The sequence below is a fragment of the Lissotriton helveticus genome, chromosome 2_1, assembly GCF_964261635.1.
Source record: "Lissotriton helveticus chromosome 2_1, aLisHel1.1, whole genome shotgun sequence".
In the NCBI taxonomy this organism is placed as follows: domain Eukaryota; kingdom Metazoa; phylum Chordata; class Amphibia; order Caudata; family Salamandridae; genus Lissotriton; species Lissotriton helveticus.
Window position 1 is genome coordinate 1,645,341,561 of NC_136059.1, and position 24,232 is coordinate 1,645,365,792.

Sequence of the window (24,232 nt, forward strand, 5' to 3'; positions counted from 1 at the left end):
CAAGACACACAAAGTCAGACATGCTTTGGGAATGGAGGCAATGCGCTGTGCCATCGGCGATGTGATGTCCTCAATACTTGCAGCAGAGGCAATGCAATGGCATCCATGTAGATGAGATGTCCTCGATCCTCGTAGTAGCGGCAATGCATCGGCATCAATGGAGATGCACTGGTTCTGAGCGGTGCAACAATGGCGATGCATGGGTTTTGGCACTTGCACCACTTTATACCCTCTTGTTCCCAAGACTTCAGACAGGAGGCCAGCCAGCAGGGCCTTGGAGTCACTTTGGTTCTGGGTTGAAGATATGCAGGTGCAATTCTTCTCATTCCCAGGCAAGGGGGTCAGCAGGTCAGCACAGCAGAGCAGGAATTCATTAAAGTCCAGCAGAGCCACAGTCTGTTCAGCAGTATAGCAGTCCTTCTTCATAGCAGAGTATTCACAGATCCAAAAGTGCACTGAGTTGGTGGTGTCTGAGGTCCAGTACTTATACCCATTTGTGCCTTTGAAGAGGGGGAGACTTCAAAGAGAGGCATTTGAAGTGCACAGAGTCCCTGCCCTTCCTGTTCTGGCTCCTGACTCACTACAGGGGGATATGCAGCCCTTTGTGTGGAGACAGGACACAGCCTATTAAGCTTTAAGTGTCAGGTCCTCTCTTCCATTCTGCCCAGGATGGCCCATCAGGATGTGGATGACCCATCAGTCACACCTAAGGTGCCTTTGTGTGTAGCTGTCTAGAGGGAGGGAAAGCCCAGCTGTCACCCACCCCAGACGTGTATTCAGAGACAGGCAGAAGACACCAAAAGGTTAAAGTAAGAAAATGCCAACTTTCTAAAATTGGCATTTTCGGAACTACAATTTAAAATGGGATTTTAAATTGTGATTTCAGAGACACCAAATTTGTGTCCCATCCCTTCCCTATTGGAATTACATTTATAAGATGTAATAAGGGAATTTCAATGTTAACCTATGAGATAGATAGGCCTTGCAGTATTGGAAAACTAATTGAATTTTTCCCTACTGGGACATGTAAAACTCAAAAATACATGCCCTTCTTTTTAAATACACTGCACCATGCCCTTGGGCTGCCCAGGGACTTATATGTATTAAAAAGGAAGTTTTAGGCCTGGCAAGAGTGTTAACTTGCCAGGTCAACATGGCAGTTTGAAACTGCACACACAGGCTCTGCAATGGCAAGCCTGAGACATGTTTAAAAGGATACTGAAGTGGGTGGCAAAATCAGTGCTGCAGGCCCACTAGTAGCATTTAATTTACAGGCCTTGGGCACATGTATGTAGTGCACTTTACTAGGGTTTCAGCAGAGAGAGCGCATGCACCTTAGCGCTGGTTAGCAGTAATAAAGTGTCCAGTGTCCTAACGACAGCAAAAAACAATGTCAGTAAAAGCAGGAGGTCTGAAAGCAAAATAATCAGGGGAAGCCACGCCAAGTATGCCAGGTCTAAAACGTATGTTTACTTTGTTTACTTCCCTTTTATGTTTAGGCCATAGGTGTTAGCCTCATATATATTTAGATGTGTGTGCAGCGCTCTCCCAGCCAGCATCTCTCTTCCTGAATTCTGGAACGAGTAGCTAGGTCTGTTTTATTCTAGAATGCTTTTCCTGTATAATGGGAAGCTGGTTTTGGGTTTGAATGGGAAGCTTTTGGAGAAGTTGTGGCTGAGGTGCTTGAAATATAAAGCTGTGACTTTCCCTTTCTGCATCTGTGATTTTTTTTGTTAGGCTTTTTCCCAGTGTATACTCTTGGATCTACCATGCCCACTTCCCAGCATGGACCTGCCATTCAGGTCCTCCCGAAAAGAAAACCAGACCTTCAGATCCTTCAAATGCTTCTCCATAGACAACCTAATACTTGAACTTAACTTTCTAAATAATTTTAACAACTTTTTTTAAAGCTATGTGAATGTCCATGGACAATTATAACACACAAGTGCACACCAAAGCCTTCCAGCACTGTGGTATTCTAAAGATCTTGTTCACCATAAACATAAACATAAACAAAGAACATGGAAGAAAAATGTAACTCCCAAGGACCTCTTGACACTAAAAGCCCTCTGCACAACAAGCAGTCAGCTCATCACTTCAGCCAATGCATAGTACTACCATCAATAAAGAAGCCATCAACAGAAGCAGAACACTGTTCAAGACACATACACACTAAATCAACCCTCGGTCAGATCCACCTATTCCTCACTCCACAGAAAAGTGCAATGCCATAAACCTCTTCTTTAGAGAAAAAACTATAGGAGAACCGACAGCACATCCACGAAACTAGGCCTGCTTCATCTCTCACTCCCACCCATTCCCATCGAATCCTGCAATGGTCAGCCTTCAAAGCCCTATATATTTCCAATCTGACTGATGTACACAAGTCCCTTAAAACCACTTCTTTCGAAGGTGATAACTTACCATCGCCATCCATCAAAGCTCTTGCTGGTGATGCTCTTTTACCTCTTCTTACTATTATCAGTGACTCCTTCACTTACTTTTTGGGAAGACCTGGCCTGGCAAATCGGGCTGGAAAGTTCCCATGGGGAGCAGGGGCAGGATTGGTTTGGTGAGCAAAAGAACAATGGAGTTAGGACTAGATCTCTGACTGAGAATGAGTGTTTGACATTATTCAGCATTCTGTCCATTAACTGTTCTTTATGCATTTATCACCCCAGTGGGACAGGGGTACCCAGACGTGGGTCCCATGCTCGCCATGCACTGGATTCAGGCTATCCTAGCTGATATGGGATGATACCCCAAAACGGATCTCGGATGCTTGTTTCCAGTCCAGTGAGGACCTGGCAGTTCGGGCTGGACTGTTTGCCATGGGGAGCAAGGTCAAGACTTATTTGCATATGGCTGGGTCCAAACTGGTTTGGCGTGGAGAGCAAAACAACAATGGATTTAGGCCCAGATCTCTGACTAGGGGTGAGTGTTTGACAGTGTTCAGCATTCAGTACATCAATTGTTTCTTTTGCGTTTGCCACACCAAGGGGCGGGAATGCTCAGACATGGATGCCATGCTCGCTATGCTCGCCATGCCACTGGATTCAGGCTATCATGGCTGATGATGGGTGACACCCTGAAACTGATCTTAGAATGCTTCTTTCCAGTCCAGGGATGACCTGGCAGTTCGGGTTGGACTGTTCCCATAGGGAGCAGGGTCAAGACTGATTTGCATATGTCTGGGTCCACACTGTTGCACCACTTCTGTGATGCTGCGGCATCATAAACATTGCACCACAATGCAACAGATTTAAAACACGACGCATCTAGTGAGATGCGTCGAATTGTAAGCCCTGCACTACATTATACCTACGTCAGGTATAATGTATGCAGGGTGGATGGCGCAAGGAAGCCCCATAAAAGTGAAACAGTGAAATCTACAAGATTTCACTGAGTCACTTTTAAGTCCCCGCTGCGTCCAAACTTAACGCCTACTTGTGGCTGGCATAAGGGGTGATGCAGCATGTTAGGTATAGGCCGACCCTGAGCACTGCTGGAGTAGCATTGCACTTGCGACACGACTCCAGCAATGCGCCGCCCTTACGACTAAAGATGCGACACGCATCTGACTTGCGCCACGGTGCACCGCATTGTAAACGTGCCACATCTTTACTGGTGCATTCCTACTAATATGCAGAGATGTCCTTTTAAATCTGCCCCAATGGATTTAGGCCACATCTCTGACAGGAGGTGAGTGTTTGACATGGTTCAGCATTCCGTCCATCGATTGTTCTTTTTGCATTTGTCACCCTAATTGGGAAGGGTATGCCCAGACATGGGTCCCGTGGTCGCCATGTCACTGGATTCAGGCTATCGTGACTGATATGGGGTGATACCACAAAACAATCCTAGGATGCTTATTTCTGGTCTAAGGAGGACCTGGTCGGGCGCTTCAGGCTGGACTATTGCCATTGCGCATGGTCAAGACTTATTTGCATATTGATGGGTCCAAACTGGTTTAGCGTGGAGAGCAAAAAGTAATGGATTTAGGCCCAAATCTCTGACTAGGTGCGAGTGTAAGACATTATTCAGCATTCCATCCATCAATTGTTCTTGATGAGGGGTAATACCCCGAAATCAAGCCTATTGTGTTTGTTTCCGGTCCAAGGAAGACCTGGCCTGGCAGTTCAGGCTGTACTTTTCCCATAGGGAGCAGGATCTATACTGATTTGCATATGGCTGGGTCCAAACTGTTTGGAGTGGTGAGATAAAAAGCAATGGATTTAGGCCCAGATCTCTGACTGGGGGTGAGTGTTTAACATTGTTCAGCATTCCGTCCATCAATTGTTATTTTTGCATTTAGTCACCCCAAGTGGGATGGGGATGCCCAGACGTGAGTCCCATGCTCACCATGCCACTGGATTCAGGCTATCCTGGCTGATATGGGGTGATATTCTGAACCCGGTCCTAGGGTGCTTGTTTATGGTCCAGGGAGGACCTGGCCTGGCAGTTTGGGCTGTACTGTTCCCATAGGGAGCAGGGTCTAGACTGATTTGCATATGGCTGGGTCCAAACTGATTTGGGGGTATGAGCAAAAAAATGATGGATTTAGGACCAGATCTCTAACTTAGGGTAAGTGTTTGACATTATTCAGCATTCCGTACATCAATTGTTTCCTTTGCCTTTGCCACCCCAAGTGCGACGGGGATACCCAGATGTGGGTCCCGTACCTGCCATGCCACTGAATTCAAGCTGTGCTGGCTGACATGGGTTGATGCTATGTAACCTGTTCTAAGATGCTTATTTCCAGTACAGGGAGGACCTGGCTTGGCAGTTCTGGCTGGACTGTTGCCATGGGGAGCAGGATAGGCCTGGTATGCGCAACTCCTCAAAGTGACCAAAAGACTGCAGAGCTAGGCGGAGTTCCACAAGTGGAGGAGTACATTAGGTCGCACCGTTCACACTGATTTTTAGCATTGGGTGCTTCTCCTGCACTCAAAAATTAGCGCAAACGGCACCATGCACAGCGCAAGAGGGTGCAGCTTCTTAATGCCACTCAAGTAGATTTTCTACTCAAGCGGCAGCTTCCTCAACACGAACGGATGGGTTCTCAACGTGAGCGGTCATGACCATCCGTGACCGTTCGTGTTGAAAAACCTCACTAGGAGGTGGTCTAGCATTGGATTTTTCTCACTCTCCAACTTAATGTTGGTGAGCGTGAGTGAGGAAAAGGCCTAGAGCAGGGTCAAGACTTATTTGCATTTGGTTGGGTCCAGACTGGTTTGGCATGGAGAGCAAATAACGATGGATGTAGGCCCAGATATCTGATTTGAGGTGAGTGTTTGACATTGATCAACATTCTGTCCATCAATTGTTCTTTTTGCATCATTCACTCAAGGCATCTTCCCAGAAGCTCTCAAAATGTATCAGATCCTTCCAATCCAAAAGAAACTTACACTAGGTCCTGATGACCTCGCCGACTACTACCCCATCACTCACCTACCATTCACCGGCAAGAACATTACAAAGCAGTCTATGTTCAACTCCAAGATCACATTAGTGCTAAACATCACCTGCATGAATACCAGTCTGCCTCCAGAACACAGGGAAGTATGGAGACATCCACCTTACACATCGTGGATGGTGCCCGATTGGCCACAAATGAACGTTGTTAATTCCCATAGAAGCCCATGTTCTGATGTTAACATGGGCTTCTATGGGAATTAACAAGGGTGTATTATCAAGCCCATTATCGCAGTTTTATCTGCAGTTTCCTGCCGATAAAACAGCGATAAATTTAACACCGGTCCTTGATAATATGCCCCATAATTGTTTTTTTGTTTTTTTGAAAACTTTATTTTTGCTCATTTTTCGTGGAAAGTGTTATACATACGTCAGTCATACATCAGAAATAGCCATACATATACATTGTATGCAAGAATAATGAGCATCATAGTGGTACCTTAACAACAATCGCGGTTACGAGGCATCGGGGCAATTAACAAATCCATCTAGGCAAGATCTTCTTTAGAGGTAGACATTGAGCGCGGGCAGTCCAACCCATGAGGGGCGATAGTAAATGTCCAGCAACGAGAACTTTACATTAAGCAACCATGAGTACAGCAATGCAACAGAGAGCATATGTACAGCATCTGCATGTCCATTAACAGCATTAAATGAAACCGCAGCACATAAGGGCCAATCTACAATGTACAGTCACATGATTCTGCACTGGCGAAGGTCTCCAAGCAGGATTCCTACCCATCCCAGTAAGCATCTTAAAAGAGGGGGGGCTTCCCCCCCGGGGGTACCATTCTCCTCACTTTTTACATCTATACTCTCCTCAGCCTTCAGCAAATATTCTCGTAAGGGGCCCCATATATCCTTTGGCCTAGATGACATCTGCAGCAATTCCGCATATACAACAGCTTGCTCCTGGCAGTATGTGAGATCTCGCAGCCAATCTTTGATTTTTGGAGCCCTCCCTCTCCCCCACCTGCAAGCAACCTTATGCTTCGCCATCAAAAGTGCAATGCCAATAAATTTCCTCTCCTTTTTCGGAATATGCATCGTATACCCCAACAACATCATCAAGGTATCAATATCTATATTGGTGCCTATCATACTTTCAAGTGCCGCATGAACCTGCAAACAATACTCATTCACCTCTGAGCATTCCCAAGCCAAATGCAGGAACCCTGCCCCTGGTCTCCGACACCTCTCGCACCTGTCATTGTATGATAGTTGAAAGCGATATTTCTTGGCAGGGGTATAGTAAACACGTTGCAGGAACTTATAGTGGATAACTTTGAATCTGCAGCTAGCCAAAATATTTTCCGTAATGGTGCAGCAATACTTCCACTGCTCATCCATCAACTCCTGCCCTAGGTCTGCCGACCACTTAGCACGAGCAGAGCTATCAACTCCCATCCTACAGTCTCTGATCACCTTGTACAATTTAGATGCTAGATGTTTCCCATCCGGGGAGCCCAGTAGGAGGTGCAATGGCGCCAGGGTCTCCGGTTCAGAGGAGAAGTCTGGGAGTAACATCTGCATCCCCTGTTGACGACGGATATATAAGAAAAGGTCCAAAGGCGTGGGGTCAATACCTTGGAAAAACTGTTCCCTCGTTCGGAACTGGCCGTCTGCAAAGAGGTCGCCCCATGAAGCTATCCGTAACCGTTTACATAAGGCCTGAAAGCCTGCCTCTTGTAGTATAAACAGCTTGGGGTGGTATGCAATTGGCAATTGCGGCGAGTACAGCAATTGCACCTCCAGGATGCGCGCTATACGCCTCCAAGCATCCACTATACTAGTAACGGTCGTAAAGGGAGTCTCCACAGCATCCAGTGGGCCATGTATCGCCCCCCAAGTGGGAGCCGGCGAGCCACCCAATCCTCTACCACTAGCTGAGGCATGAATGGCGTAGGTGCCATCCAATGATATGCGTAGTGAGCCTGTGCACTCAGGTAATAGACCTCAAAGTCAGGAATATCAAAGCCACCCTTACTATATGGTTATATAAGAGTTTCCCACCGTAGGCGCGGCTGTCTGCCCCCTCCACACCAGGCGAATCAGCGCAGACCGCAAGGATATGCTCCATAATTCTTTAAAGAACACCACATAATAATGCATTAACCATACACAACCCAGCTTCCTCTTCTATTACCCACCTACTTTAAGTTTGCCTATGGCCATGTACAGCACTCTGCTGCCTTTTAGCTAGGTGTGCGCCATAGAAATATAAATAAAACATACATACATACCTGGCTTTGAAATACTAAAACAAGTCACAGAAAGCATTGTTTTTTTTAGGTGAAATAAACACTTTATTGATGATCCAGAGATATAACTGCATGCACAGAACATACCCTTTGCCTTTTTACCCATGCCCCTATGTGCAATCTCTTTTCCTTCATCATGGCATAGACGAAATACCATGGAAAGATGATTAAAGTATTCTGTAATTCAGCTCTGCCTTCCTCGTCATATTCCCAAATGTTCTCGATTTTCAGATCACATAAATATATAGGTATTAATGTGCTCCTTTACAGCAAAGCCTAATAGCAATGAAAGCCACTCCTGACAAACAGCATTACATTTTTTAACATTTTTAACAAAAACTGTAACTGATATGAGCATCCTGTTTCTGGAAAGTCTCTTAATATCGGTAAAATAGAAAATATTAGGTGGAAATGTTCTGGTGAAATGATTAGGCTAAATTAGCCTCACCAGAATGGGCCAAAGATTTCTGTTAAAGGATTGATTACGTTTCCATTTCCATGAAAACGGACTCCCTCTAAGTAAGGAATGATTCTGGTGAGGGAGAGGTACGAAGTAGAAAATAAATGTATGATTCTGTGTTGCATTAGTTCCATATGTTCTTGTTCACCCGTATTCCAAAGTTTTATTAAAATAATGTTTCTTGACGGATTTCATTACAACTGAAACACCTGAGTGTCACAATGTACATGGTGTATCGCAACATTTATGGCATGGAAAATATTTAGAGTTAAATTGGTAATGTATGTCCAGTGTGAACGAAGCCAACAGTAAAAAAACAGCTAAAAGTAGCAATGCATTTCAATAGCGGCTGCTGAATGAGTGTTTTAAATCCCCATCTGGGTATGAAGGGCCTGCAATTGGAGAAATATCACCACGCCCATATTTTCGTGGTGAACATCCGCCCTTCCCCCACTTTAGCAGCTACAGCGGGGGTGGGGGTTCTTTATAGGTCTCTGCAACTCGGCCGACCAAAGCTCAAGACCAACTATGAGCAAGAAGAAAATATGGGTAAACAGAAAAGGGAAAGAAGGAATGAATTTTGATTGGAAGGAAGGGCGGAAGAAAGGATGGATGAGTGGGTAGATGGATGAGTGGGTCGATGTATAAGTGAAAGGATGAGTGGGTGAAAAGATGAGCGAACGGATAGGTCAATGGACAGGTAAAAAGATGGCAGAGTAAATGGATGGATGAGTGAGTGAATAGATGGGTGGATGGAAAGGATGAGTGAGTGGTCAGGTAGATGAACAGATTAAAGGGATGGATGGATGAGTGAATGATTGGATAGGCCGGTGGACAGGTGAAAGGATTGCAGAGTAAAGTGATAGATAGATGAGTGAGGGATGGATAGGTGGATGGGCAGGTTAAAGGATAAAAGAATAAAGGAATGGGCGGATAGGTGGATAGTCAGGCGAAAGGATGGTAGAGTAACTGGATGGATAGGTGTGATTAATTGGTGAAAAGATGGCAGAGTTAAGGGATGGATGGAGTGGTGAAAGATCAATTAATAGATGGCATAGTGGATGACAGAGTGAATGGACGGTAGAGTGAATGGATGACGAAGTGGATGGATGGGAGAATGGATGGGTGTGTGGATGGATGGATAGATATCAGAGTGGATGATCAACGAATGGCAGAGTAGGTGGATGGATGAAAAGCAGAGTGGATTGATGAATAGATGGTAGAATTGATGAATGGGTGCATGGCACAGTGTATGGATGGATGAATGGCAGAGTGGATAGGTGGATGAATGGATGGCTGGTACAGTGGATGGATGGATAGATGGGAAGGAGAAAGACTGAATAACGGATGAAAGGTGACTGGATGACAGAGTATAAAGGTGAAGTAGTGGATAACAGCGGGTGGATGGAAGGGTAAAAGAATCAATGGATAGATGCTTCGATGGAAAAGATAATGACACTCCTCTAGGGAAAGTTGGGCTCACTTGCTTCACTCACTTGCTGATATCAGAGCTTTAGTTCAAAGTGGGGGATCTTTACATTTTCTGCTTACTCCCTTGGCTGTAAACATTGCATTTTTCTAAGGGAAGCCAGCTAAAAATTGATGATCAAGTCAAAGAGCTATTGCCAAAATTGATTAAAAACACGAACTAATTGGGACGTGAGAATGGCCGCACGTAGATAGAGCTCCACAAGACCTAAGAACTGACCCCCAAAATCGGCCCAAAATCTGGACCAGCAGACTTCTCCTAAGGTAGGAGATTGCCCCATAGTCATCGGTGACCGGGCTGAGGGGGCCCCCTGCCCATGTTTGTACAAGATACAAGCAGCAAAGCAGATTGCACAGAGGCAGCCAACCTGGTGTGGGATCGAGCTGACGCGGAGGGAGAGATCGGTCGGGAAAGAGGGGACCAGAATCGGAGTGGAGCTCCTTCGGCTGCAGGGAAGAGAACATCCTGAGTTGGGCTGCCGCTGGGGGGGCCTTCGTATCCCGCCCACAGCCCTCAGCTGAGAAGAAAGTGAAGCGCTGAGGCATGGCGGTCGGCAAGAGTCAGCAGTGATGTCGGACTGCTGAGATCCCAGCTGAGGCGTAGCAGCTAGAACTGGTTCATACTGATGAGCGGTAAGTCCGGAGTGCAGCTTGAACCTTCGGGGTGGTGGGCCTGACAGGCGGTCGGCAGTGTGAGGGAGCCCCCAGCCTTTGGGCCCAAGATCGAAGAAGTGCCAGCGAGGTGTCGGGGCCTACCCGACACCAAGTGTGCAGAGGTGGCTGGGGGCGCTCCTGGCCTGCGACCGACTGTGCGTCCAGAGGAGGCCCGTGGCGGTGGCAGACCATAACGCAATGCTTGGAACCGCTGGCAGGCAGACTCCGAGCTGGACCGGAGGTGAAAGGGGGCACATCTATCAAGGTGATGGGGGGCAGGATCTCCCCCAGACAGAGACACGGTGGGGCAGTGCTGGGTTTTCCCCCTGCTTCCCCTCGCCCCCACGAGGCCTAGCTCAGCTTGGTGGTTCCTGAGAGCCATGTAAAATACATTGGGGACCCCAGGAGTTAAAGCACCAACCTGGTGCAGCGGGGGTGGAGGGGGAGCCCTCGCCCTGCCAACATTGTAGAGGAGGAACACTGTGGACACAAAAGAACAACAACACGCACAGCATTGTTTCTCTTGATCCCTCCACTAAAGTTACCCGGAGAGGGGGACAGTTTACGCACAATATAGAATGACACAGTGGTGAAGCCAAAAGTACCAGGGAGCTCCCAGACAAACAAGATAGATAATTATTCAATTCCCAAACCCCTAGACTAGCGAAGGAGATGAAGCAGTAGAGCCCTCGCTGGGAGCGATCATGGCTGACATTTTAGACCTTAAGGGGGTGTTTGAGCCTATAACAGACTCAGTGACATCGAAGGTCACCCTGATAAGAGCGAACCTACAGAAAAGAACTGTAAAAGTCACAACGGGCAAGATGCAAATCCTGCAGCTTCAATCTACGTCAAAACACCCTGAAATGTAAGTACCAATGCAAACTCATCAAGCAAAGATTATGGCTGCTAAGATTGAAGATCAGGAGGGACAGGCAAGAAGAAATAACATCTGGGTGGTGGGAGTTCCGGAGGGGGCTGAGGGGCAGAGCGCAAACTTATTCCTCAAAGATTACATAACCAATGCAGTGTGACCAAAACGGCTGTCAAAACTCTTCTTGATTGAGAGGGCATATCGGGCCCCAGTGCCCCCGCCTGTGCCAGGGGCACCCCCATAGACGATAATTGCAAGGATATTCAATTATTGAGATAGAGACGCTATTCTTCAGGCGGCAAGATCCAAAGGAGATATAAATTTAAAAAACTCAGAAATCCGTGTTTTCCTGGACTTTACTCTACAAGTCCAAAAACAGCTTGGGGCTTTGAGGGGGTAAAACGAGAGCTGAGGGAGAAGGAAATAAAATACATAATGTTGTACCCTGCAAGACTCCGAATAATGGCAAGACATGGCACTTCATGTCACCAACAGAGGCATGGGATTGGCTGGAGGGGTGACCAACTGCCACTCGGCGCGGGAACAAAGGACACCTAGCCTCCAAAAAGAAGTCACTCCAAGGGAAAAAGATGATGGCTCATTCAGACCGGAGGCATGCCGAGGTGCCCCGCAAGCTGCCATAGTGGTGAGACATTCTAAACAAGCTCAGGGGGCACCAAGAAAGGAGAAACCTCCTAAATTTAAAGTCAGGACAATATTGGTCTGGGGTGCACCATGCTCCTCCGGTTTTTGATGGGACAAGAAGTACATGATTGCAGATAATCATTCACTATCTTCTCTAAAACTCAAACTGGGGACACTGTTCTGCTATAAGACAATGTAAAGTATGGGGTTTGTCAAAGTTATAAAGTTCTCAACGCAGCCCGTAAATAGAGTAACTAGGGTAAGAATTTATTAGGTCGACAGGCTCTCTGCGGTTCAGGAAGTTGGGGTATAAATAGTCGATTTAGCAGGGAAGGATGGAGGGGTAATCGTTGTGTTTTAGGGGAATGTTATGTTTGTTTTTTCTAAATTTTCATTGGTGTGCTCACACAAAACAAATCAAACAAGGTAGTTCCCCATGCAACAAACACCTCATTACATTAAAAGAAAGACAGGTCCGAGTGTATTGGGGAGGGACATACACAAACATGCCAGAAACCGAAGAAACCCAAACAAAGAAAATTAGAATATGGTCCTGGAATGTAAACGGGTTGAATAATAGGATAAAAAGAACTGTAGTGCTGCAGTTCATTAAAAAGCCATGCCCCAGACGCCATCTTATTACAAGAAATGCATCCCTGTGGTGATTGATGCATGGCGCTGAACTGCTTTGGCTATACCTTTCTTGCACATTCAGGCTACACTACGGTCTCTAGTGGGGTGGGCATAATGTGTACAACCTAACTCCCATACTGATGTGATAGGACGTGGACAGATCTACTGGCAGATTTGTTGCAGTGAGCGGCTACTGGGAGGGGCGACTGCCCAACTTGTGCTCTGTATACTCACCACAAGGGCCACAGACTTCCACATTAGACACATTAGGGAACAAACTCCTAGAGCTCCCTGAGGGCCGCCTGTTGATGGGAGGGGACATGAATGATATAATCTCTACCCACTTGGACGTGATGGGGGACCCATCATGGGAAGAAGAGTGGGTAAACTGGGTAGACTTCTTGCTTGCACTAGGCCTCACTAACATATGGAGAAGCCAACATCCCTTCACTAAACAGTATACACACATGTTGGCAGTCCATAGGATCTGTCCAGGCTCGACTACTTATTTACACATGACGGTGGCTATGGCAAAATCATGGATGCCAAATATGTGGAACGAGGAGTGTCAGACCACACTCTAGTAGAGGTAACCCTGGGAGGCCCAAGAAGAATTCACTTCCTACCGCAGACGATAGATCCCTGGTATTTCAAAGACAAGGAATTTGCAATAGAGACAAGAGGGGGGGTCGAACACTCTTCATTGAGAATGTGGGATCAGTGGACTCAGAGATGACACTATCGGAAGCATTTAAGACTGTGGTGAGAGGGCAGCTACAGAGAAAGATAGGGGCGTCCCAGAAAGAGGCGAAGTTGAAGAGCATTGGCCTGGAGGCTGGGATTCTTAACCTAGAGAATAGCGCCGTGGAAGACACGAAAAAAAAACTTGGGTGCTCTATCAATAGCTAAAATTTAAGCAGAAAGAATATTTTAAAATATAGTGCGAGAGCACAAGCCCTGGCCACACAACATAGGCTATATGAAGTGGAGGACAAAGCAGGCAGACTCCTGGCATGGGTTTATAAGAAACAAACTAAGAGGAGTTGGGTCACGGAGATAATTGACAAGGAGGGGCAGCGCTTCCAAACTTTGGAGGAAATAGCAGAGGCTTTCGTTACTTATTATGAGGAAATATATTTCTCCACAATGGAAAGAACGGAGAAGGAATGTAGGGAGATCATAAGGGATATACGTCTTCCCCAGCTAGCAGAAGCCCACAGGGAAATGTTGGAGGGCGATCTAACAATAGATGAACTTAGTGCAACCCGTGCGATGCAGTCCGTAAAAGCGGCAGGCCCAACGTACACTGAGTAAAATAACAGATCAGCTGCTAGCCATGTTCATGGAAGCGCAGGAGAGGTGAGTTCTCCCCCACGACCAAAGGACGGCACTGATAGTGGTCATCCGCAAAGAAGGGAAACTTTCCTGTAAAAAAACAATAATTAATGCCGGTTTGCTCCTTCGATGTGTGATGCAGAATGCAGCAAAAAACAAGAAGAAATAAAAGCATTTCTCCTCGCTGCGCCACTCTAGAGCCTCCTTTTCGAAGACATCCGTTTTTATCACTGCCTCAGATTTACAGATCTTTGTAAATCTGTGGCAGTGTCAAACAGCAAATGGTGTTGCACGGGAACGCCCAAAGCAACACCCATTGCATGCCTCTTTGCCGTAGATAACTGCGAGGAGGAGGGACATATTTATAAGGCGGCGTTAAGCCACGCAAATTGGCTTAGCGCCGCCTTGTAAATATGGAGCAGGGCATTGCGCCACCGGATCACTGGAAAAGGGATGCTCCGGTGGCGCAAGCCCTGTTAATATGACCCCCATGTTTGAAAACATGAAGAATAAAATAGAACCTTTAGGGCAAAATTAAACACATAAAACACCTGTTAGATCAATGCTAGACAGTTTTTCTTTTTAAAAAAAAAAACAAAAAAACGCTGCAGTATCTCAGAATGTGCCTGCCAGTACAATCATTCGGCCTTTAAAAAGGGGAAGTGACGCTCGAAAAATAAGCATTTCCGCTATTCTTTGAAGCATTCATAGAGACTGTCCTCGTCGCTGGTGTAATAGAGTAACATAGCCTGGGAGCACTCCCAGAAAAGGACTGTTGACTTTGTGCTGCACAACAGCTGCAAAGAAAATTGCCCACAGATATCTGCACTGAGATCACCACACAACCACGGCGCATGTGCCAGAAGCAGGTATGGTTAACATGCTTTTGAATACAATGTTGGGGCAGGGCAGCCCTTAAATGGGTCATAAAGACCACTCACTCACACGCACGCGCTTAACTTAGTGCCTAAGATAAGGAGAGATGGGTCTTCTGTTTCTTCTAAAAAAGAGAAGATGAAAGGAGTTTGCGGTGGGATTGCCTTTCAGCTCATGCTGTTAATCTACGGCAGTGAAGCGGGCACAAAGGAAAGAGGGCAACCTTAAAAATACTGCCCTAGGCAATTTTATTCATCTAATGGAAACTGTCTTTCATTAAAGACGCATGCTGTTTTACGTTTCTTTAAATACATTGTTCCAAAGCCAAATATGTAATGCACTCAGAGTACTTTGCAATTTCCGAAGTCCTTGGATAAAGGGTAAAAACAGAAAGGTTGCTCGCTTTGTATTAAAGGAGAAAAGCTATATATTTCCAATTTCCTTTATATCAGTAATGCCACTGCAAAGACAAGGCGAGGGTGAAAGCATAAACAACGCTTTGTCAGATGGAAATAATGCTGCTAAAAGCAGGAATTGACTGTGGAGGAAGGGGTGTATTTCGTCATGTTTAGGTTTTGTTTTGTAACCATAACTGCACTTTACTATCTGAGGTGGTTTCAAACATACTTATGGCCTCATAACCAGAGGTAACTCACTTTAAACCTTGTATTTTTCAATGTATTTCGGTGTTTTTGATCATATACCACATACACACGTCAAAATGTTCCTTGAGCCTATCCTCGTATTTCTAATCAACCTGCGGCACCTCCCAGCAAAATCGGCCTTTTATAGTTTGTGTTCACATGGGAGGTCCTTTTCAACCCTCCTCACATCAGTGTTGGGGGTCAGGGTAGACTTACCCTGCTTCTTAATGCAACTTTTGATGTATTTTTAAGAGACCGGTTTATATTAGGGAGAACGGCCCATTGCTCCTCCAAGGCGGCGGAGTAAATTACTCCATCCCCTGGTGGAGGGCCCCCCCCCCCCGTCAAATTTATAAATGACCACCAAGCCAGCGGTCATTTATACAGCATTGGCAGGAACCACTCTCACGGCGGAGCCTGCCAGTGCATATTGCTGTTTGGTGCAGGGTTGCATCAAGATGATGTAACCCTGCACAAATGTTGTTCATTTTAAAAAAGAAAATCCGAAAACAGGAGTTTCTTTTTCAAAATTAACAAAAAAATACCCATCTTGCTTGGGAGTCATCTCCCATGTCAGGGGAAGCATTTAAGTTTTACTGTCCATCACCAGCAGGGTTTGCCTGCTGGTGACGGACAGTAGAAAAATGGCTACACTTCTGACCATCCTGATTGGGTGGGCGGACACGTAGTTGTTTCTCCTTACTGAGTGGGGCTTTGAAGAGGTTTGGCTATGGCAGCGAAAGAGTAATCTATGCCATAGCCAAACCTATGGTCCACCCATAATTAAATCCTGTGGTCGGGCTATTAATTTGTGGAATTTGTGGAATTTGTGGGGGTATTTATAAAGGGCAACGTTCGCCCCGGAGGGAGCATCTTGGCGCTAAATTTCCTGTTAGAGGGTAGGAGAAGACATCACAGAAAATTGCGGGAGTTAGATGTGCCCTTGCTGTTGCGCCAGAGTATACATACCAACAAAATATATACCGGCCCCAAAGTCTCTGTATCTTGTAATTTAGACGGCTCTATGTTTCCTGAAGTTGCAGCCAGCCAAAAAGAAAATTTCAGCTCCACAAACCCAGCTTAGGGGGTCACAGTCCTGAAAGAGACAAAGAGAGAATAAGCTGGGTGCACAAAATAATACTAAATTAATTCATGGAACTCCACGAATGAACAGTTCAAATAGCTCTAAACTTTGATCTCTTCATGCACAGGCTAGGAAACGTTTTACATTTTAGTTTCTCGAAAACTACTAAATCGATTTACATGAAATCAAGTAAAGGCACTTCTTTCAGTAAAGTTCAGCTTTCATGCCAAGTTTTGTGTAATTCCATTCAGCCAGTTTTTCTGTATCAAGGATTAAAACATCCTATGGTGGTTAAAATGTGAAATATCGCTTTTGGAAACTCCATCCACATTTTTTTGTCTACTGCTTAATGGACATGCACAAAACTTGCCATGAAGAACCAACAACAATTAGCTTTTTTGGAAAGCTTTGTGTAGAGTTATCAAACGGTGTCAAAGTTATTAAGAAAACAATCTGACAGGTCTGACATACCCATAACTATCGCTGCCTGTGACGTGTGTGTGTGTGTATTTACTGAAATGAACAAAGGTTAAAATAGTTACCCGTAGATCTTCTAACCAAAGACATTAGCAAAACAGTTTCCTAACCACACAGTAGGGATGTCACTGTGTAACAAATATATACTAGTGGCAGTCGCCACTGGGTAGTTATAGTTAGGTCAGCTGTTCCATGGGAAAAGTGTTTTTTGTGTTGCTAATAACTTTGGTACAATTTAACTTATCTTCACAAACCTTTCCAAAAAGGTGCTACTTTTTCATTGCTTTGTGCATGAATAGTTTCTGGGTGCTCTGTCAAGTGGAAGCTGAGAAAAAGGGTGGTCCCAAAATGCAAAATACCCATGCATTTTTCATAGACTTCTTTAAACAAGGCTACATCAAAAACTGCTGAAATTAATTACGCCAGATTTGGCAGAACGCTAAATTGTGGTACGCAGATTGTGCTTTTGTGAATTGGTGTGAATCTGGTCTGTAGTTTTTGAAATATTAAGGATCAAAAATGTATTGCTATCTGGATGGTTGGGTATGTTGGGACTCTCACGAGAGTCCCTCAACCACCAATTCAAAAAAATAGATGTTCTTGTTGGCTCAGGGAGCTTTTTTCCCTTGGACAAATTCGCACACCTCCGAACACAGTCTTGTCACCTCACTCGCCATACTACATAATCTATAACTAACACCTTCTCCATGCAGTAGCAATACCTTTGGAAATTACATAAGTTCTAGCATGTGAAATCATTGCATTAATTAAAACAGATATGACATCTGAAATTATATTATTTGTCAGAATGCAGTGCATGGTACAGTGGAGAGTTATAGTTAATATGGTGTGCGAACGATATTAACCCCTCCCATGCTGATAACGAGCTCAGCTTGTCATCAGCCACGGTGCTCGTGTGCTGATGACAAGCTGAGCTCGTCATGGCCGTTAGAACGCTCACAGGTGGGGATAATTCCCCCGCTGTGCTGAGCGTTCTAAGGAAATAGGTGTGGCCATGACGAGCTCAGCTCGTCATCAGCACACGAGTACCGTGGCTGATGACGAGCTGACCTCGTCATCAGCACCGGGGCCCTGTGCGCGCCCCCTGCCCCCCAGCACAGCGGGGGAATAACCCCCGCAGCCAAAGGGTTAATTTAAAAGTGGTGTATAAGTATAAATGTGAGCTATAAATATGACCTGTACGTAATTTGTAAGTGGTGCGTAAATGATAATTTTAAGACAAACTATAACTTTCGAATTTCTCTCTTATGTGTGTGTAGCTTATTTTGGGTTTGTTACAAATAAGAGATTTCAGCCATGGCTAAATCCCCACCTCTGAGCTGGAAGCTCCACCTCCAGGCTGCAAGCTCTGCCTCTGGGCTGCAAGCTCCACCCCCAAGCCGGAATCTCCGCCTCCGGGCCGGAATTTCCAGCCCGAGTGCGGACGTAAAGTTAGTAGTCGTAAATCCATTCTGTGAATACCAAAAGTAGTAAGTGCATTCTGTGAATACCAAAAGTAGTAAGTTTAGGATTTTGTCTTAAGTTAATTCTGTGAATCGGGCCCAGTGATTAGTTGATGGCTGTGCTTATCAAAGGTAGAAAACAACCATGTACTTTTTATCACAATTTTCCATTATTGTAAGGTCAAAGTTTTACATCATTTTGGGTTAGGGTCTTACATATAGTTAAGTATTAGGCTTTATTGTTATTAACAAGCTATTACCACTTCATCTAAGTGGCAATAGGTTAACTTATTTGTTTATAAATTTGTATATATTATCAATATAGGGATTTTTTGTAAATGTTGTCCCTTAACAATTTTGCACCCGTTCCTCAAATGTCTTCCAAATTTAGCAGACCTGTTGCACCAGTTTCATTGTCGGATGAGTAAATGTTTTCCAGTTGTAGTCAAAGGGGTGCAAAGAAAAAAAGGAAGTCCCAAAAGGTGCTAAAATCCAATGTATTTTACATACACTTTTGTAGTTTGCTAGGTGTGAAAACTATAATTTGTATTTTGTTAAAAGTTGGCAGGATTACATATTATGGTGCACATATAATCATGTTTGATAGAGCAGGTAAGTAGTGGATCTATTTTATAACTTCTAAGGTATTTAAACTTAGTGATATCTGTTGATGCAGTATTTTACCGAAATGTGAGGGTATTTCCCGGTGCTATCAAGTGTGCTATCAAGTCACGAGCTGATTGGCTACTTATTTGGTTTACAAAAGTTAAAGGCAACTATGCTGTTTTTTTCCGGTACACTTTGCCCGTGCTTTGCATTATGCCTTAGCATGTAGGTAAGTATTAGGTTTGGTATTTTTCTCCCAACTATTACATATGTTTCCCCTAACAATTACCTATTTACTTTAGTAAAGTGGTATTAGTTGAGCAAAATATTTATAATTAAAAAAACAAATACAGAATGGCACAGTACTACCTTAGTATCCCAAAAACATTTTGTAAAGTTAACATTTTGGTTTATACATTTCTATAAATTGTTATACTTGTGTACGGAGAAGTAGCATACTAATTTTAGTAATACGCTACTCTGTACAATTGTCTGTACATATTTAAATATGCAACAAATTGAAAATATATTTTAGCACACTATATTTATAAATGATACTGTCTTATGGTGTATTTTTTTAAAAATAATTATAATGATTCATATTATTTTGGTACCACTGCAGCACCGAGATACACTGTATTTAAAATAATGTGTACATAATTGGCCTGTATGTTCCATGAGCCTTCACGCTCTCGCAGGATTGAGAGGCTCCTGCAAGTCCTGCAAGTGATGTGATTGGCTTACTGTTGGAATGTTAGAAATGAAATGGCTTTATGGGGAGAAGTTAAAAAAAAAGGGCCAAGGCTCAACCAATAACTACAATTCGTATTACATGGTTGGAGAAATATTGTGATGTGATTGGGTGGAGAGCCAGAGATAGGACGATTTATCCATGGATCTTTGGAGGAGAAGGAAGTTTCTTTGTGTTGTGCTCAGCAGATGTGCCTTAATTGGGGTGAAAGAGACTGGTGTCTTCATCTGCATTTAAGAAAAAATTCCAAGTTCAGCAATTTAATAATATATTTTGTAAACTTTGTTGTGAAGAGTCAGCAAGTGCACTAATTTTGGCAAACGTATTCTACACCATATTTGCGGAGTGAAAAGCTGTTTGGAGAGGTACAGTTGTGTTAATATAGCTTTTGAGTGGTACACATTACAATGTGGAGATATGTGAGCAAGCTTTGCAGATTGTACTAAAAAAATGAAGTGTTTCAACTGTATGTACGTTTAAGTAAAGGAAGCAGTGTTTCTTAAATTATAAAACAAAGATTATAATAATACAAGCTCTTCTGGTCTTATGAACCTCATTTTAAATATATTTAAGTCATATGAGATGTTTGAGTGGTGGTATTGCTATTTCTAGAGTGACACATGGCATTTCATCATTTAATAGCAAAATATGAACATAGACAGGTTGAGGGTGTGGCATTTTCAGGAGAAAGGAATAGCAAGTTTATGATGCACTAGATACAAATATGTGATTGTGGGTGAAAACTGTATTAAAGGTTAGATTATATAGTGATGTATCACTGTTATGATTTATTGAGCTGTAACTTTTACTTTTTTGTTATTTTGTCTTTTTTTAGAAGTAAAATGAAAACTTCTCTCTGAGGAAATACTTATCTGCTTGCATAAGCAGCAAAAAAGAGCCTTGTTAACACAAGCAGGATTATTGTGCTGTTCAGCAAAAACAACCTCTTGAGGCACAGGGTTTTCAGGTTGGAAGGATGTTGAGGTGACTAAACAGTTGTGCAGTTCAGCAGCATGAGCTAACTCTACACATGCTAGGCTTTAACTGTGACTTATACTTATGTTTTCTGAAACTTTCTTGCCATCTAACCTGCTTATATGTACCAGGAAACTGAAGACTCTTTGGCAGGCTATGGTGGCTAATAGACTGGTAAAGAAATGCTACGTGAATCAAAATCCAGTAGGCCATTACAGCAAAAAGGGGGGAGACATTGGAGCATGCCGAATGAGTGTACAAAATAAATATTTTACATATTTTTTGTTATGTTTATTAATTAGTTTTTTATATAGTTTGTTAATCTAGTTGTTATAGTTTTGTATTGTTAAGTTGTTTTGTTGTAATAAAAAAGTTAAAAGTTACGTTTGATTTATTTGCTTGATACTTAATAATGAATTTCAGTTTTATTATAGTACTAGCAGCCCGTCCCGACGTTGTCCGGGTATGAAATAGAATGTGTGTAATGTGTGTATTCAGATACGGTCATTTGCGTGTTCCCCCGCTTAGGCCCATCTGCAGCCCTGGTTGATGTTAGCAGGCGCGTGTCCCCCCGCTTGAGGCCCAGCTGCAGCCCTGGTTCATGTTAGCATGCACATGTAATTAGTGTAGTGATTTGCCGCCTGAGCCCGGCTACAGCCCTGGCTGATGTTAGCAGGCGCGTGTAATTTGGTTTAATGTGATAGTTCAGTAACAGCGCGCATGAGAGGCTGCAGTAATTGTCCCCGCAGACACGCTCAGTCGCGTGTGCCCCCGCTTGAGGGCCAGCGGCGACCGTCTAACAATTAGAATTGTGTGAGTCTTGAATGATTGTTTCCCGCTGTTCTTATTTTTTTATGACCCACACCGACGCTCTTCGGCCCGAGTGCTTTTTAGACGCACCCAGGCCAAGCCACACAATGCATTTGGCCCTTTCAGACACACACAGGCCAAGGCACACACTGCCTTCGGCACCCCCAGTATGTGTGAGACAACGGGCAGTCCCCCAGGGGAGCCTTGCGAATGGTTACTTACCACGCTTCGAGGTGAACGCCTTTGTGACGCCCAGCACACGGCCACAGCAGACGATCTGATTAATGTACGACCCAGATGGCATGAAGTGCGGAACGTAGCACACCCCCCCAGTGTTTGTCACGCCCCCAGCGTGCCCCTTGATGCGGCGCAATTGCGTAATTGGCGCTTCACATGGCATGAAGGGCGGACACACGAACACAGCGCGGACACACGGCCACAGCGTTTGTCACGGCCCCAGCGTGTCACGCCCCCAGTGTGCCCCTTGATGCCGCGCAATTACGACTCACATGGCATTTAGGGGGCGGAACGTACCATACGCCACCAGCGTTTGTCATGCCCCCCAGGACACGCCCACAGCAGAACGCAGACACGCCCACAAGGGACTACTTTGCTGGCACGGTTCTTTTCCCTTTTAAATGTATATGGTGCCGTCTGCATAGCCTATGTCCTTCTGCTGCAACTGCCCTTCCCAACGGATATATATATATATATATACATATATATATATATATATATATATATATATATATATATATATATATATATATATTGATACCCCTCGGTTCCTTTTCGCCAGAATTTGCAGCGCTCTTTCGCCAGTTCGTAAATCCCCGCGGCAGACATACGCCGCATTTAAATCCACAACAACCGATTCCCCCAGCTGGGAGAAAAACGGGACAAACTCGTGTTTGCCTTCACCTATGTGCTTTTTTATTTAATCCTCACAGCATGGAGTTTCTCAAGCAGGCAGGCACAAATCTACGTGTTTCAGGATAGCATATCCCTTGTTCACGATCAATTTGGCTCCAGGCTCTCAGTCTCAATATAGTGAGTTACATTATTACATAATTTCCTGTTTGATGTTATTTTGGCCCTCGGCCTTCTGGAAGATGTCGTTTTTTGCAATTTTTTTTATACATTTTTTTGTCGGTCTGCATAGCCTATGTTCTTCTGCTGCAACTGCCTTTTCCAACGCTGTATTGGGTGTTGTGATTGGTGCTGTGGTTACTGAAATTACCAGCATCAAAGGTTTGGGCTCTCTCTTTATAATATTAGTATGGCTATGGATAGAACAGTACCTTAAACAACATGCCTAATAATTTACAGGAAGAGACTGCCTCATGGCTGGTGTAATAGAGTAACATCTCCTCAGCGATGTGGTTGCTTGCCCAGATTGGATTCTTCTGTGTGTTCTATATTTCACTGCAAGACTGGAGGCTGACATTATGCACCATTCTTTAATTACTACACTTTTTTGCTACTCCATGTGTAGTCATTTTCAACATAAATCACACTTAAAATTCTTGACTAGACTCTGTAGAGTGCGGAGACTGCATGATGTACTGGGTTTGTGTTAGTCATGTGGCCCTGTTCTCTTACAAGAGGTAGGCTTGAATTGGCGAACTTTGGCCCCTCATCACATCTTGGTGTGCCACATGTGTGGTGATGTCATTGTGCTGTGCGTGCCGCAGTTTTTATTTAGTCAATGTTTTTGATCTGAAGTATTCGTAGGCCATATTTGTTAAGTGGAATTTGGCCAATTTATTATCCTTGATTCAATTTATGATACTTGGGTGGTCATTCAGTTAGTGATGAGACACACCTCCCTGAAACTGATTTTTGCTCTAGTGTTTATTTGATTATTTTTTTTAAAAGCTGAGTAAGGATGAAAGTGCATTTGGGTCGCAGACTCAAGAGGTAGCTTTAAGGAGCATGGCTGGGAAGGAGCTGAGGGCTTCTCTTAAGGAAACCATGGATTTAGTTTTGAATCAGAAAAGGAAGGGACATGAGTTTCCTAATTTAGATGAGGAATATTGGCCTCTTGAAGAAGAGAGTAGAGATATAGAGAAGGAGAGTGGAAAGACAAAGATAAAAACCAAGCATGGCTACAATGCGTGTGATGAGGATTTTTCCTCTTTAGAGAGAGGTGATCTTAGCACCACAGAAGCTGAAGGTGTCCTACGTGGCCTGCTGGATGGTGTTGTTTACAGCACAAATAACATTCAGGCTAGACATGATGATGGGATTTTATATAATCAAGATGGATCAGGTTTGGATAAGTCATATTTTGATTAATATATCTTTGATGCATACAGTGACAATTGTTGAGATCTAAGAAGATTCAGATTCAAAAAGGAATTGTAAAACATCCACAAATAGAAGATATGTTTAATCCAGATATGACTAGACACCCTAGAAATGCAGTTTGATGGCCCTTGAGCCATGTTTCAGAGTTTATGAAGTTATGGATGTGCAGACGTTTGGAGCAGGATGCTAGAGCTTTTATGAGGACTGAGTGCTCTTATCCAGTTATAGACAATAAGGCATGTGTCACTCCTGATCTAGACCCGGGACCCTGATTATATTCATTTTTTTTTACATTGGCAAAGATCAAAGAAAGGGTCTAGACACAGTCTTCAAACAATTTCAAGATATACTTCTAGATGTTATTGATCCTTTGGCCAGTATTTTCGATATGCCAGAAGTGGCAAAATCTAA